Consider the following 14055-nt stretch of genomic DNA (forward strand, 5'->3'; position numbering starts at 1 on the left):
GCACTAATGGGAGGACTTGATTGCATATGACCCACTGTGCCCAGGTGACCTGTGTGCCTGTGTAGAACAGGAATAAAGTTATAAAGGAATTAAAGAATTAAATAAAGTTGGAATGGGTGTTAAAAGGGTTGAACAAACAAAGTTTGGAATGTGAAGGCTGTATTTGCTAGAAAACTATGAGAGAAGGACTGAAAGTGCATGTAGGAGCCGTTGCTATAAGTGTTAAGGACAAAGGAAAGATAAAGAAATTGCTGTACCTTGTGATTAAACCAGTAGAAGCTAGGAGGAGGAAGTACTGGCATATTTCGACATGACAATATGTCAATAATTGCAATGTTTTTGACATTCCCCTTCAAGTGATATTAATTACATTCATTTCAGCCCCAGCACATGGTGAGACAAACAATGTAGGTTTTAGCGGAAGCTGAACTGTAGCAGAACAGAAAGAGCACTGATTGTGATGAACAAAGGATGGAAACAACTGCCCTCTTAAATCCCATGTGTGTTAGGGCACATTAAAAAAACAACTTTTTAAAAAAGGCATTGTTAAAACAGATTTTTAGGACAAGGACCAAGGAGTCGCAGATGGAATTTCCCCATTGGGAGAAGATGCGAATCAAACTGTGTCTGCTGATGACTTGGCAGTACCACTGACAACTGGGCACAGCTGCCAACATTTTTAGTATTTCATTCTAGATGGGTTGCACACGGTTAATGGGGGAAAAGAAAAAAAAAAAGCCCAGAGCAGCTAGAATCAGCAGACTTCTCCTCCCTTAAAATTTCCAGGGCATTAATGAGTGATGAGGTTGGATGCAAAAGAATAATTAAGCACTGCAGTAAATTAGATTGATTAAGACCAGGATCATTTCTGACATTTCTAATCCAAAGTGAAGGACAATCCAGAGCACAGAATTGCGCATTTGTGACTTTTCTGAAAGGGCATCTGAGGATTAAAGATATAAGATAAATGTGAGTCATTAAAATGAGATGCTCACATTGTATATTCTTTGAGTTTATTTTTGCAGGGCTTAACCCTCCCAGTGGAAAAAGTATACGATGCAAAGGAGTGGGAATGTCAGATCTACAGAGAGGTGCCGTCACTGCCCTTCTTACTCTCTTAAACAATTTAAACTGCACATTCACTTCAGTGCCAGCTTTTGAGTTTTGTTTTGCCACATGAGAACTGCTTTTGAGGGACTAGGTCTGCACAATTTGTGACCTGGCCACCACAGATCACTAGCCATGTATGGAGGCCTGGTAAAATCTTCAATAAAACTCCCATTTTTGCCCAGCCCAGGCAGGAAGCAGAAATGAAAGGCTTGTTAAAGCTTTGCTAGTGGCCATTTTGGTTGCTGAATTGTGTTGCTTAGGAAAAGCTCCACTTGCCCCTATTGCATTTATTTGTTAGGGGCAATCTGTATCCTTAGTAAGGAGCTATTTTATTCCTATTTTTGCCTTTCTGGGACTGACTAATTTTTTGTTAGACTCCAGCTCCAGCCAGCATGGCCAGTGTTCAAGGAAAATAGGAGCTGCAATCCAGCAACATATGGAGGACACAACTTTGGCTACCCCTGAACTCAGCCCTTAAAAATTAATTATATCAAGCACTTCAATAACACCCAGCAGATCTAGGATAGGAATTCTTAAAGGTGGCTCCAGAGTGTCAATTATATTGCAGTCCATTATACTTTTTAAAAAGAAACTGACTTTCTGAAGTTAGGCATGGTACAGGGAAGTGCACTGTAAAGTGTGGGTTGAACAAATGATTAACAGGGAGACTGGTACACCAACTCTAGGGGGCGAAGGCACCTTGACCCCCCTCAATATTTGTTTTAAGGGGGCCAGGCTCCCTCAACCTTGAGGTGGCCCTGCACATGTCGAGTGTATGTGACATCACATGTGCATCTCAGGATCAATGGCCGGCTCCTCCAGAGTCCTTGCCTCCGTCATGCATGTGTCACGTGTGACATGTGACAGGGGCCACCAATCTTGGGGGCAACTTGGCGCCTCTGCAAGGAGTTATACAACAAGCAAATCAGGATGAATGAATCAGGACAGAATGCTCGCTCTTGTATAACCTCCCCACAAACAATTCAGAACAAATGCTCAATAAAGGCCAGATATGATCTAACCTCCCGGTAAGCTTTGCACAAACGAACCAGGATGAATGTTCAATAAATAGGTCAACTGTAGGAGCCCTACCAATTCAGGTTTTTGCACTTTTACAAGACCGCATGGGCACTGCAGTACAAGAAGCCATTTAGGTGAAAAACTACCACGCCAGTGGCTTTTCCTCTTTTTTTTTTTTGCTGATGATCTGGCAGGTGACTCACCTAGCGATAAATACTGCATTTTGTAATTAAAATTTTAAATTTACAAGGTCCACACAGAAAGGCCTCTAAATTAAATAACAGCCATTTGCATACATTTCAGTCCAAGGGGCATCATTAGAGGACAGCACCCGCCATAATGAGCTGCTTTCATTAACTGTGCCCCAGTGATTACAGCAGGTTTGTACTTCAGGAGCTGGGAAACAAGTTAGCCAGGTGAGACCAACAATGTAATTGTATGTCTTCATCCAGAGCACTTTTGCTACATGTCACTTGGTCACTGGCCCGTGCTCCGTCGAAGGCAGCTGACTTGCACATTAACAGAATGCAAATCCTCAGCAGCAAAGGGTTAGCACATCTTAGGTGCTTATTTTATCATTGCACAGTGGAGCTGCATTCTCAAATCAGCTTAATTCAGCAGCTGTTTATTTGCAGAACCAGAGTTCATTCTCCATCTTGTGTCATTTTGATATAGGACATAAATGGTTCCCTCTCTGTCTCTGTGCAAATAGTATAAGCATCTCTAGCAACATCTGAATACATTAGAAAACGGGGTGATGGTAGGCATGGCAGACTGTATTCGGTTCATGTGCAACCCTTGGGGGGCGGATCCCAAATGAAGACTCCCGCCTTTCTCAAATGAACAAACAGGACACAATGTAGAATATATATCTTAATCATGTTCACTCCGTATTATACAAGGTGTGACTGGAAAGTTCGGTGAATGCTCACAGAAATCGGACAGCGAGAAATATTCAAACATACATACCTTGCAGGCCTTCAGAGTAGGCCCCCCTCTGATACAATGCACTGTTGACGTTTGTAGAACTGTTGGAAACTTCTGGAGAAGTTTTTGCGTAAATAAAACCCCTGCGTCCAGTCACACTTCCCTTTGCGCAGCTCTGTTCAGAAGCTGACCTGGCAGGAGAGCAGAGTAGCAGCGGTCCTGTGTCCGTGTGAGATGAGGGATAAATCAAGTCCAGAGACAGTTCGGTTCTTATCTCTAGAAGCGTTTATTTACAAGCCATAAAACAGTCACACTCCATCGGAACTCGGTGACATTCTCAGCCGTGCTCCAAAAGCACACACGCAGCCTCTGTGCCGAGCGGCTGCTCAGTGAGAAGTGAAAGCAAGTCTGAAGGCAGGCACACGCTGTGACTCACTGCTCTGCGACAAGCTCCTCCTCCTCCTCCTCCTCCCAGATACAGGACACCACGGAGTTCTGACCCTGTCAGTTCCAAACTCCACACCCCCTCTTGTCCTGCATCTGGGGACAATAGCCAACAATGCTTTCCCTATACACAGACCCTCACAGAACTCCTCGTGCTTCTGGAAGGTCAATGGTTTTGTGAAACTATCAGCGAGGTTCTTGGTTGAGGGACAGTATTTCAGAGCAACTAGCCCCTCATGAACGCTCTGACATACATTCCGGAACCGTATGTCCAAATGTTTGGTCCTCGCCTTGAATTGCCCTGTCTCAGCCAATTTGAGGCATGGTTGATTGTCATCATGCACCACAACGGGCAGACAATCCTCTCCACAGATTTCCTCGACCAAACACACATAGAACTCCAGTTCTCTGCAAACCTCTGATAGCGCACTGAACTCAGCTTCAGTAGATGAAAGCGCTATGAGACTTTGCTTCCGGGACCTCCACCCAATCACTGAGTCCCCAAACTTCACCACTAGGCCTGACACTGATTTGCGGTCCTCAAGGTTTGCCCAATCCGAATCCACCCAGGCGGTCAGCTTGACATCGCCTTCAGCTGACATCTTGAGGCAAAAGTCTTTGGTATCTTGCAGGTAACGTAGCACCCGCTTAACACCATTCCAGGCCTGCACACTAGGACTTGAAGCTTCTCTACTGAGCAGATTGACAGCAAAGGCTATGTCTGGTCTGCTCCACTGTGACAGATACAACAGACTACCCAGAGCTGACTGAAAGAGTTCAGTATTCTCGAACACCACGCGTTCTACTTGCTGACACTCCTTCACGTACCCAGTCTCCATGGGTGATCTGGCACCTGCACAATCAGACATCCTGAACTTCCCAAGCAACTGCTCAATCTTACCTTTCTGGCGAAGCAAAAAGCTTCCATCACTTGCTCTTGTGATCTCTACGCCTAGATAGGACTTGACATCTCCAAGTTGCTTCAGCTTGAACCGCTTTCCAAGCTCCTTAGCAAACTTCTCCACCTGTTCACCTGTCCTTGTCATCAACAAACACCTGGGCTACTTGCTGTTGCAAGCCTGAATCTCTAATGTAAAGAGAACTGTCTGCAAGAGATCTCTTAAAACCTAGCTCTTCTAAGGCTTCATGTAGGCACATATTCCAATTCCTGGCAGATTGGCGTAATCCATAGATGGATTTGTGCAACCGCCACACGACGCCTGGCTCACTGACTTCAAACCCTGGAGGAGGAAGCATGTACAACTCCTCCTGGAGATCTGAGTTCAGGTAGGCGACATCTACATCAAAATGGTTCACCTTCCAACCTCTCTGTGCTGCTATCGCCAAAAGCGTTCTCAAAGTCTCCGCCCTTGAGGTCGGCGAATAGACCTCTGTGAAGTGAACTCCCCGTCTCTGTGTGAATCCACGGGCCACTAATCTCGCTTTGTACTGTGGTTCTCCTGCTTCTGTGGGTTTAAGTCGGTAAACCCATCTGCAGCCCACAGCTTGCTGGATAGCCGGCAGCTGTGTGAGTGAGAACACTCCAAGAGACTCCATTGAGTTCATCTCCTTCTGCATCGCCTCATGCCATTTGCTGGCTTCTTCCCGAGGCAACTTCTGAACATCCTCAAAGGATTCAGGTTCACATCTAGCCACACCAACCCAGACACTTGTGGCTTCATACCTTTCAGGTGGCTTCCCTTTGGTTGATCTTGCTGACCTCCTCAGCGTGAATTCTGGAACTGCGCCTGAATCACCTGGATCAACCCTACTATCTTCTGTGTCAGAAACATCCCCCTCTGACCTGCTGCGCCGTTTAGGGCGAACAGCTGGTCCTGCTGGCGAGGATGATTCACTCCTTAGCTCTGACTTGACAGAGACCTGTGGAGGGGTCCTGGGACTCCCCTTTGGAGAGATACGAAGCCTCTCCCTTGGAGATCCCGGCTCTGGACTCTGTGGCTGTGGACTGTGCACCTCAGCAACAGGTTCAGCCTCGCCCTCCTCCTCTTCCTCATCTGAGTCTACCAGAATATCCGGATTCCCGTGAAGACGTTTCCACCCACTCTGCTCGCAAAACTCAGCACTGCCGCTAATAAGCAGCTTGGACTGGTTGCCAGTAGGGTATGCGAAACGCCACGCCTTTGAACCCGGCTCATAGCCTACAAAGATCATCTTCCTAGACCTTGGCTCACCTTTTCTGCGCATGGCCTTTGGAATGAGAACCCAAGCCGTAGATCCAAAAGTGCGCAGAAAACCCACTTTAGGCTGTTTCCTATGCAGCAGAAAGTACGGTGTGTCTCCTACACTGGAATTGAACACCCTGTTCTGCAGGAAACAAGCTGTTTTATAACTCTCAGCCCAAAAGCGCTGTGGCAGACCCGAGTCTGCCAGCATAGCATTCGCTGACTCCTGTAGCGTGCGAAATTTTCTCTCTGCAACCCCATTCTGTTGCGGAGAGTGGGGGGCTGTCAGTCGATGACTGATACCCTTCTGCCTGAAGAACGATTGCAGCGCAGAACCTGTGAACTCCCCCCCCCGATCAGATTGAAAGGAAATCACCTTGGTAGAGAACCGTAGCTCTACCGCTGTGATCCAATCCCTGATCAGTGCAGCTGCTTCTGACTTCTGTTGCAGCGCAAAAAGCCATGAATGTTTAGAAAAATCGTCAACCAGAACCAAAACCCACTTAGATCCAGCTAGAGAAGGTGTCGGCATGGGGCCCGACAAATCTGCATGCACAAGTTCAAAGGGTTTACTGGTTCTCCTGTCAGACCTGGGGTATGAGCATGTCGTGACCTTTGATTGCTTACAGGCTTGACAATCTAGGTATTTGTCACATGCTTTGAACCTGCACCCAATGGTGTTGCCTGTGGCCTTCTTCACATATGACCACCCTATGTGCCCAAATCTCCTGTGCCATAAGTGGATACAATCATTGTGTGGTGGGACATTAGCACACTGCCCTTGGGCATCGTCAATGGACTCTCCACTAGCCCCATTTTCCACCAGCCCCATTTTCCCACCAGCCCCATTTTCAATGGGCATCTCCACCAGAAAGAGTGTGCCTCTTCTCTGGACACTGTAGATCTTCTTCCCATCCCTGTGGAAGGAACACACATTGTTAGAGAACAGAACATCAAACCCAGCAGCCATAAGAGCTGGCACACTTAGCAGAGAGTGGGCAAGCTCTGGGACCACAAAAGCTTGCACCCAATGATCTATAAAAGAACAATATAGAAACCCAGATTCAGTCAGTGGTCTTTGAGACCCATCTGCTAAGGTAACATAGCGTCCAGTTTTAACTGTCTTGCAGTTCCTCAGGAGCCCTCTAGATGTCACCAGACAATGCGAGGCTCCGGAATCGACCACGAGAGATAAAGAGTGTCTCTGGCTGTTTTCCAAAGATGCCATGCCGTTGCTCACGTTCCCATCGGTTGCCATGGCCACAGCCTCTCCCCGACTGGGGCTTTTGCCTTTTCTCAGAGACACCATCGCAGCTGTGAGGTGATAAGACGCCTTGTCTTTCTTTTCCTCCTGGCCTGCTGCTTTCCCACGTCTTTGCTGGGAACTGGCCTTGGGAACCTGCTTTGTTGACATTCCACGCCAGCCGGTGTCCTTGGCAGCCTGGGCCTCTAGCGGATGCTTCCCAGCGCTGTTGGACGTCGTCTCAAAGCACAAACAACTTTCGAAGCCTTTCACTTTCTCAGAGCTCTTGGAATGGCCTGCCTGGCCTGCCCCCCCACTCCTTCTTGGGGTGCAGCCTGTGCCCTCTTCCACAGCTCTCAGCTGCTCTCCAGCACACAGACGTGTCGAAACAGAGAAACAGCTTCCCGGAACAGCCCCCTCTGGGCTTGGTGCTCTCTCTGGGCGTCCTCTAGCCCCCTCTGGTCTGGCTCCCACTTCGGCCTGAGGCTTGCTCCCTTGGCCCTCGGCTTCCTCCCGGCCCTTGGCTCCTGCTGAGCCTTCGCACAGACTCCTCAGCACCTGCCAAGCGGCCTGAGCCGTTTTAACGCCCTCCAGGTGGGGCAACAGCAAAGCGTCCACACTTGCTTTCAAGAAGCTGCTCAGTGAGAAGTGAAAGCAAGTCTGAAGGCAGGCACACGCTGTGACTCACTGCTCTGCGACAAGCTCCTCCTCCTCCTCCTCCTCCCAGATACAGGACACCACGGAGTTCTGACCCTGTCAGTTCCAAACTCCACAAAGTTCTCTTTCCGTACTGCTTTCAGTTCCCTCGTCACAGCAGCTTGGACGTGTGAAATGTTGGAAAAACTGTGCCCTTTCAGTGCACATTTCATTTTTCGAAAAAGAAAGAAATCTGGTGGGGCGAGATTGGGAAAATATGGAGGGTGGGACAGCTCAGTAACCTCAGTAACGATTTCATGTGGAATATGCAATTCTTCTGCCATCATTCAGACGGACAAACACCGATCCCGCATCAATAACTCACAAACTCTGTCAACATTTGCCGTCGTTCTGCTCAACAGTCTGCCAGACTGAGGACCATCTTCAATGGTTTGCTGCCCTTCATGGAAACGCTTAAACCACTAATACACTGTATTTTGAGTTACAGCTTCATCTCCATTGCGAGTATTTTGTGGGTTTCCAATGCCCATTGTATGTTAAAATATTTCTTGCTATCCAATTTCTGTGACCATTCACCAAACTTTCCAGTCACACCTTGTATGATGCTAGCAACCTGGATGAAGGTATTATCTGTGGCAGCTGCTAAGCTGTGGAATTCCATCCCTACAGAGGAGCACATGGCACCTTCAATATGTACCTTTTGTAATATGCTGGAGATGTGCAGCCATATCCTGGACTTCAACACCCAGTGTGTGTATGTGTATAAATAAATATAAATACAAGAGAGAACCCATTGTATTCTCTTGATTGCAATCTGTTTTAACTATTTTAATATTGTATTATGGTCAAGAGTGGTAAGAAATCAATTCTTCATCTTCATCATCTCACTGGGTGACTTTGAGACAGTCATGCACTGTTAGCCTAACAGATTTGTTATAAAGATAAAATGAGGAGAAAGGAAAAACCACATATGCTACCCTGAGTTGTTTGAAGGAAAGCTGGATAAAAAAGCAACATATAATGCTGTAAAAATGTAGTGTTCTCCTGGTGTGAATGACAAAGAATTTAGAGCTGCAGGGTGGGGGGTGGGGGTGGAAACTCAGGAAAGAATTATCAGGTAATATTTTATAGGCTTCCCCAAAACTATTGGAGAACTTCGTCCCTCATTGAGTATACTGGGCAAAATGGCTCCCCAGCTTTTCAACCTGCAAATAAGGCAGGGAATTTCAAGTCTTTCTGAACATTAATATTGTTGAAGGAAGGAATGGGTTTGACCCCTACTCTTTTTCATGTCTTCTCTCATAACTCATTTCATCTTTCATCCATCGTTATATATCACCCAACTCATGATATATAGGTCAACTCAGTATTAACTGAACGAAAATGACCCAGAAAAGAATTTTTGAGATTTTTTAAAAAAATATATTTTGTGCTCTTACTCCCCACCCCCAAAGCCCACCCTCCTGCCCCCTGAGAATATTCAGTGAAATTGTGGCCCTGTTAGGACTGGAGTCAAATACAGGTCAGCAAAAAAGGAACTTCATTGTCAGTAAAGTTACCGTATTTTTCGCACCATACGACGCACTGGACAATAGGACGCACCTTGTTTTAGAGGGGGGAGAACAAGAAAAAAAATTCTCCCCCTCTCTGCCCAGCGCCCCTTCAGCAAAGCGGCAGGAGGCACTGCGCAGAGGGGGAGAATTTCCCCCCTCTTGTTTTCCCGCTCTAAAACAAGGTGCCCTTTAAGGTGCGTTCAGGCGGCTACCTTGGAAGCTTGGAGAGCGAGAGGGGTTGGTGTGCACCGACCCCTCTCGCTCTCCAGGCTTCAGGTTCCTTTCGACCTGCTCTTTGGTGCTGGTGGGGGGAAGCCCACCACCAGCCCCAAAGAGCAGGTCAGAGAGGAGCGGAAAGGCGCAGTGGAGAGGCTGCTGCCATAGTCGTGCGCCACCTCTCCAGCTGGGAGAGGGTCGCGGGGCTATGCCTTCTTTTGCCCTGCGCGCGCTCTCCCGGCTGGAGAGGTGACGCGCGGCTAAAGAGGCTCCAGCCATAGCCGCACGTCACCTCTCCAGCCGGGAGAGGGTCACGGGGCTATGGCTTCTTTAGCCCCGCACGCGCTCTCCCGGCTGGAGAGGTGACGCGCGGCTATAGAGGCTCCAGCCATAGCCGCGCGTCACCTCTCCAGCCGGGAGAGGGTCGTGGGGCTATGGCGTCTTCGCTCCATAGGACGCACACACATTTCCCCTTCATTTTTGAAGGGGGAAAAGTGCGTCCTATAGAGCGAAAAATACGGTAACTCTTTATTCAAGGAAACAAGCATACAACTCAGCCTAGTGGTCTCAGCAACGCTTCCCAGTAGGTCTTGCCCCCCTATCAAATAGTTGCCAAGACTAAAGGTCCCTGCCTTCCACCCTCTCTAAGGCTCCTTCTCTCCCAGATATTTCCCAAGCAGCCTAAATGGTGTCTGCGCACCTCTCGCTTCTGTTCAGCTCTTTGCATTACTCTCTGAGTTCTTGGAAACCAGAGGGGAGGGGAGCTTGTCAAAGTAGGAGAGGGAGACTCCTGAAATTCTGCAGCAGTCCCCTGACCCCGCTCCTCTGCTTCAGCCTCAGAGTCTGAACCACTCCATGTCACAAGCTCTTCCTGCTCACTAAACTCTGCTACCCCTTCAGCATCAGGCACCTCCTCCCAATCTTCTCCCTCTGACCACTCTTTGATGTCCCACCACCAATCCTTGGGCTCTGAGTCTTCCTTCTATGAGGGGTTCCCCAGCTGGTGCCTCCCAGCACTCCTCCTTGTCCAGCCAGTCCCTGACAGTACCCTGCAAATTGGGTGAGGAATATGGGGACACTCTTTTTGCTCAGCTACAAAAGAATTAGCAGAAAACAGTGGCACAGGGGGTGCTGTAGTCTCTAAACCACCAAGTCTCTTGGGCTTGCTGATCATAAGGTCGGCAGTTTTAATCTGCATGACAGGGTGAACTCCCATTGCTCTGTCCCAGCTCCTGCCAACCTAGCAGTTTGAAAGCATACCTGTGTGAGTAGATAAATAGGTACTGCTGTGGTGGGAAGGTAAATGGCATTTCTGTGCGCTCTGGTTTCTGTCACCAGGAGCCAGAAGTGGTTTAGTCATGCTGGTCCCATGACCTGGAAAAGCTGTCTGCAGACAAACGGCAGCTCTGGAGATGAGCGCCACACCCCATAGTCGAATTCGACCATCCAGGGGTCCTTTACCTTTACTTAACTTTACCGGAAGGCAGTCCAAATTCGGTCCTCTATTTTGAGGGTTGTTCAGTCCAAGTAAGATTTAAAGGTAAGAAGAACGGGAGCCTTGAAGTTGCTCATCAGCAATGAGCAGCTGGGCAGGTGGCCTGTATGGCTCTTGTTTTCCCCACTGTAGTAAGATGTGTAGTATATATTTCTAAATTTGCATCCATACATTTAATTTAAGGGTGCAAACCTTCTATAAATTGGTGCCCTGCACAAAGTTCCATGTCATTTTGGGTACAAGCCCTTTATTCTTACGGGCCCTTCTGTCTATTTCACTGCACACCTGACCCTCTTGCAGAAGAATGGGCTCCACAGGAAAACCAAAGCCATCTTGCACCAAGAGCTTCTTCGGTAGGAAACATAAATACTCATGTGTAGCTTTGCACATAGGCCCAAGTTGAACACATTTTTCTCTTTCTTATGAGAAGAACTTTAGGCAGACCTTTTGCTATACCTTGATGGAAATTGTGAATAAATTTATTGTGAGTGGAAAATTTGACAGGACCCCTAGGGGCCAGATAAAATTGCCTCAAGTGCTAGATCTAGCCTGCAAGCTTGGAGTTACTATTCTATGTTTTACACTGTGTGGATCAGAAAACGAGATGAGGGAGTGAAAAATAGGACCTAAATTAAAATTCACTGGCAACATAATGGTAATTTCAAGCACATATTTATAGACTAACCTATATAGATTATGTTTGTACATATCTGTGGGTGTATACAGAGAGATTCACATACACACACAACAAGAACAATTTACTGTACTTATACAGTAAACAATCGAATCCCACTTTCTAAAATGTTGGCATTTTCAAACTATTAATCTTTTGCCATTAAGTGATTGAGAAAGACTCCCATCATACCCATTCTATACAAATGGCATTCTTATTTATCTGAACATCTGATTCTTGAGATGTATTCAAGCATGTTTGTCTAAATAGATATGGATGTTAGTGAGCCACTGATTTCTCCATTCAGCATACATCTTAGAAAGAAGTTATTTTCCCCAAACTTCAAACTCAAAAGAAACAGAATGCAAAAGTAGAATGATTCAAAATAGCATAAAATAGTTTTTGTACTTCTGGACTTGTTCTATGCAAAACAAGTCATTAAAAGGAAATAAAAATAGGATGCCTCCTCTGCTGAATCTTTTTTTTTTTTTAAGAAAAACAACACACACACTTGTGCTGTCAATTAGAAATTTCAAAAATTTAGCAAGCACTCTTCTTTTGCCATAGCACTGGGGGGGGGGAAGGTAGTTTTATCAAGTGGTTCATATGGTACAGAAAAGTGGGATTCATAATGTGCCCATCAGGTGTCTTCGTGTTCTGTAGTGGGCTTGAGGGGAAGACAAATATCTGTAGACACACTAAATAATTTGTTCATGGCTCCCTGGAACATCTTTGCTGCATGTTTGCAGATATCTCCTGTCTTTCCATGCTCTACCCCTGGATGTGTATCCTGTCCATCTCCAGGGCATCATATTGAAAGCAAGTGCAAGTGCAAGTTCAAGTGCAAATCCATTTGTGCATTCCCATCTCCATTCTGTGGTTTACAGGCTGAGACATGGCCTGGTGGCCTTGGCAATGAGGACCAATTTCCCTTGGCACCCACTGCTTTGTAAACTCTCTCACATACTTTCACAAAGGGAATGTGGGAAATTACAGACAATGAAAGTGGGCATATTACAAGAGGGCGAATGTGTTTGTGCCCATTTTGATTCAGCACAAGTTATGCACTTTGAAAAACCAAATACCCCTCCTATGCCTTCTCCGGGGCTGCTTAAAGAAAGACTTGTGTGCTCTGAGTGAAAGCACAGACGGAGAAGTTCAGCCCAGAGAGCACATTCCATCAGCTCTAGTGGTGACCACCAACAATCTGTTGCTGTTAGGGCAACTCCCATGCCAGCATGGAGTGAGGAGACAAGGCCAGAGAACATGTTCCATCAGCTTCTGAAGGGACATAGCTGTCAAGTGTCCCTTATTTGAAGGGACAGTCCCTTATTCCAGCGCCATGTCCCGCTGCTGTCCCTTATTGATGGATGTCCCTTAAATGTCCCTTAAATGATGCTCCTTAAATTTCAAAGGAAGCAGCTCCTCTCCCTCCCTCCCTGCCGGCCAGGGAGGCTCCACTATGTTGCTTGGCTGTGTTGCTCACCCAATAAGAAGTCTAAGAACAACGGGGGGGTGGAGCTTGCATGCCTTGTGTGTGGCTAGTTAATGCAAGCTGAGGAGGTTTTTGAATGCTGGACGCCATTTTGTTGCACGTGCTGCTGCAAACTTTGCAGTGCAAAGCCAGGCCGGGGAGCCATCTTAAGTTGAGGCTGCATAGGCCTTGTGGTGCATGTGATTCAGATTCTATTCAGTTGAACCTCTGGTTACAAAGTTGGTTGGACAGTGTTCTCGAAGCTACCAGCATGAGTTTGACCAGACTGCAGGAGGACAGGAAGACTGGAGTGCCTGGAACAGGTGAGGCTGCAGGTCCCTTATTTTGGCTGCTGGTCCCTTATTTTCAAATCTGCAAGTTGACAGCTATGTGAAGGGACCATCAGTTGGTCTTGGAGAACTCTGTTGTCCAATGTTTAACTGGTTCATTTTAGATTTTAAAACGGTAAATTACAGTGGGTGCCATGGCATAAAGATGAAATATCCAAATCATGAATAAACAAATGACTGGTAAATATTTTCCTGGACTCTGCCACTGTAGGCTGCTGTTGCAAGATGTACATGTATGATTGCTGCTGCACAAAAACAATGCCTTGCAGTGTGGGGGAGAAAAAGTACATCAGGGATGATGATGATGATGATGATGATGATGATAATAATAATAATAATAATAATAATAATAATAATAATAATAATTTATACCCCACCCATCTGGCTGTGTTCCCCCAGCCACTCTGGGTGGCTTCCAACAGAATATTAAAATACAATAGTCTATTACACATTAAAAGCTTCCCTAAAAGATAGGTTGAACGCTTCTTCATATATATATTTTAATGATTTACCAAAAATAAGAAGGGGGGTGGAATCATAACCAAATTAAACCATAATTTTGGTCGACTTCCCCCCACTCCCCCTCTTGTTCATGCACATCCATAAAATACTTACCGTAACAATCCAATTTTAAAACCTTCTCCATCTTATTACTAGTGACTTTTAAAAGTTATACTGATGTAAAAATCTGTACACAAAGCTTAAAAAAT

The sequence above is a fragment of the Podarcis filfolensis genome (assembly GCF_964270895.1).
Source record: "Podarcis filfolensis genome assembly, chromosome: 1".
Classification (NCBI taxonomy): Eukaryota; Metazoa; Chordata; class Lepidosauria; order Squamata; family Lacertidae; genus Podarcis; species Podarcis filfolensis.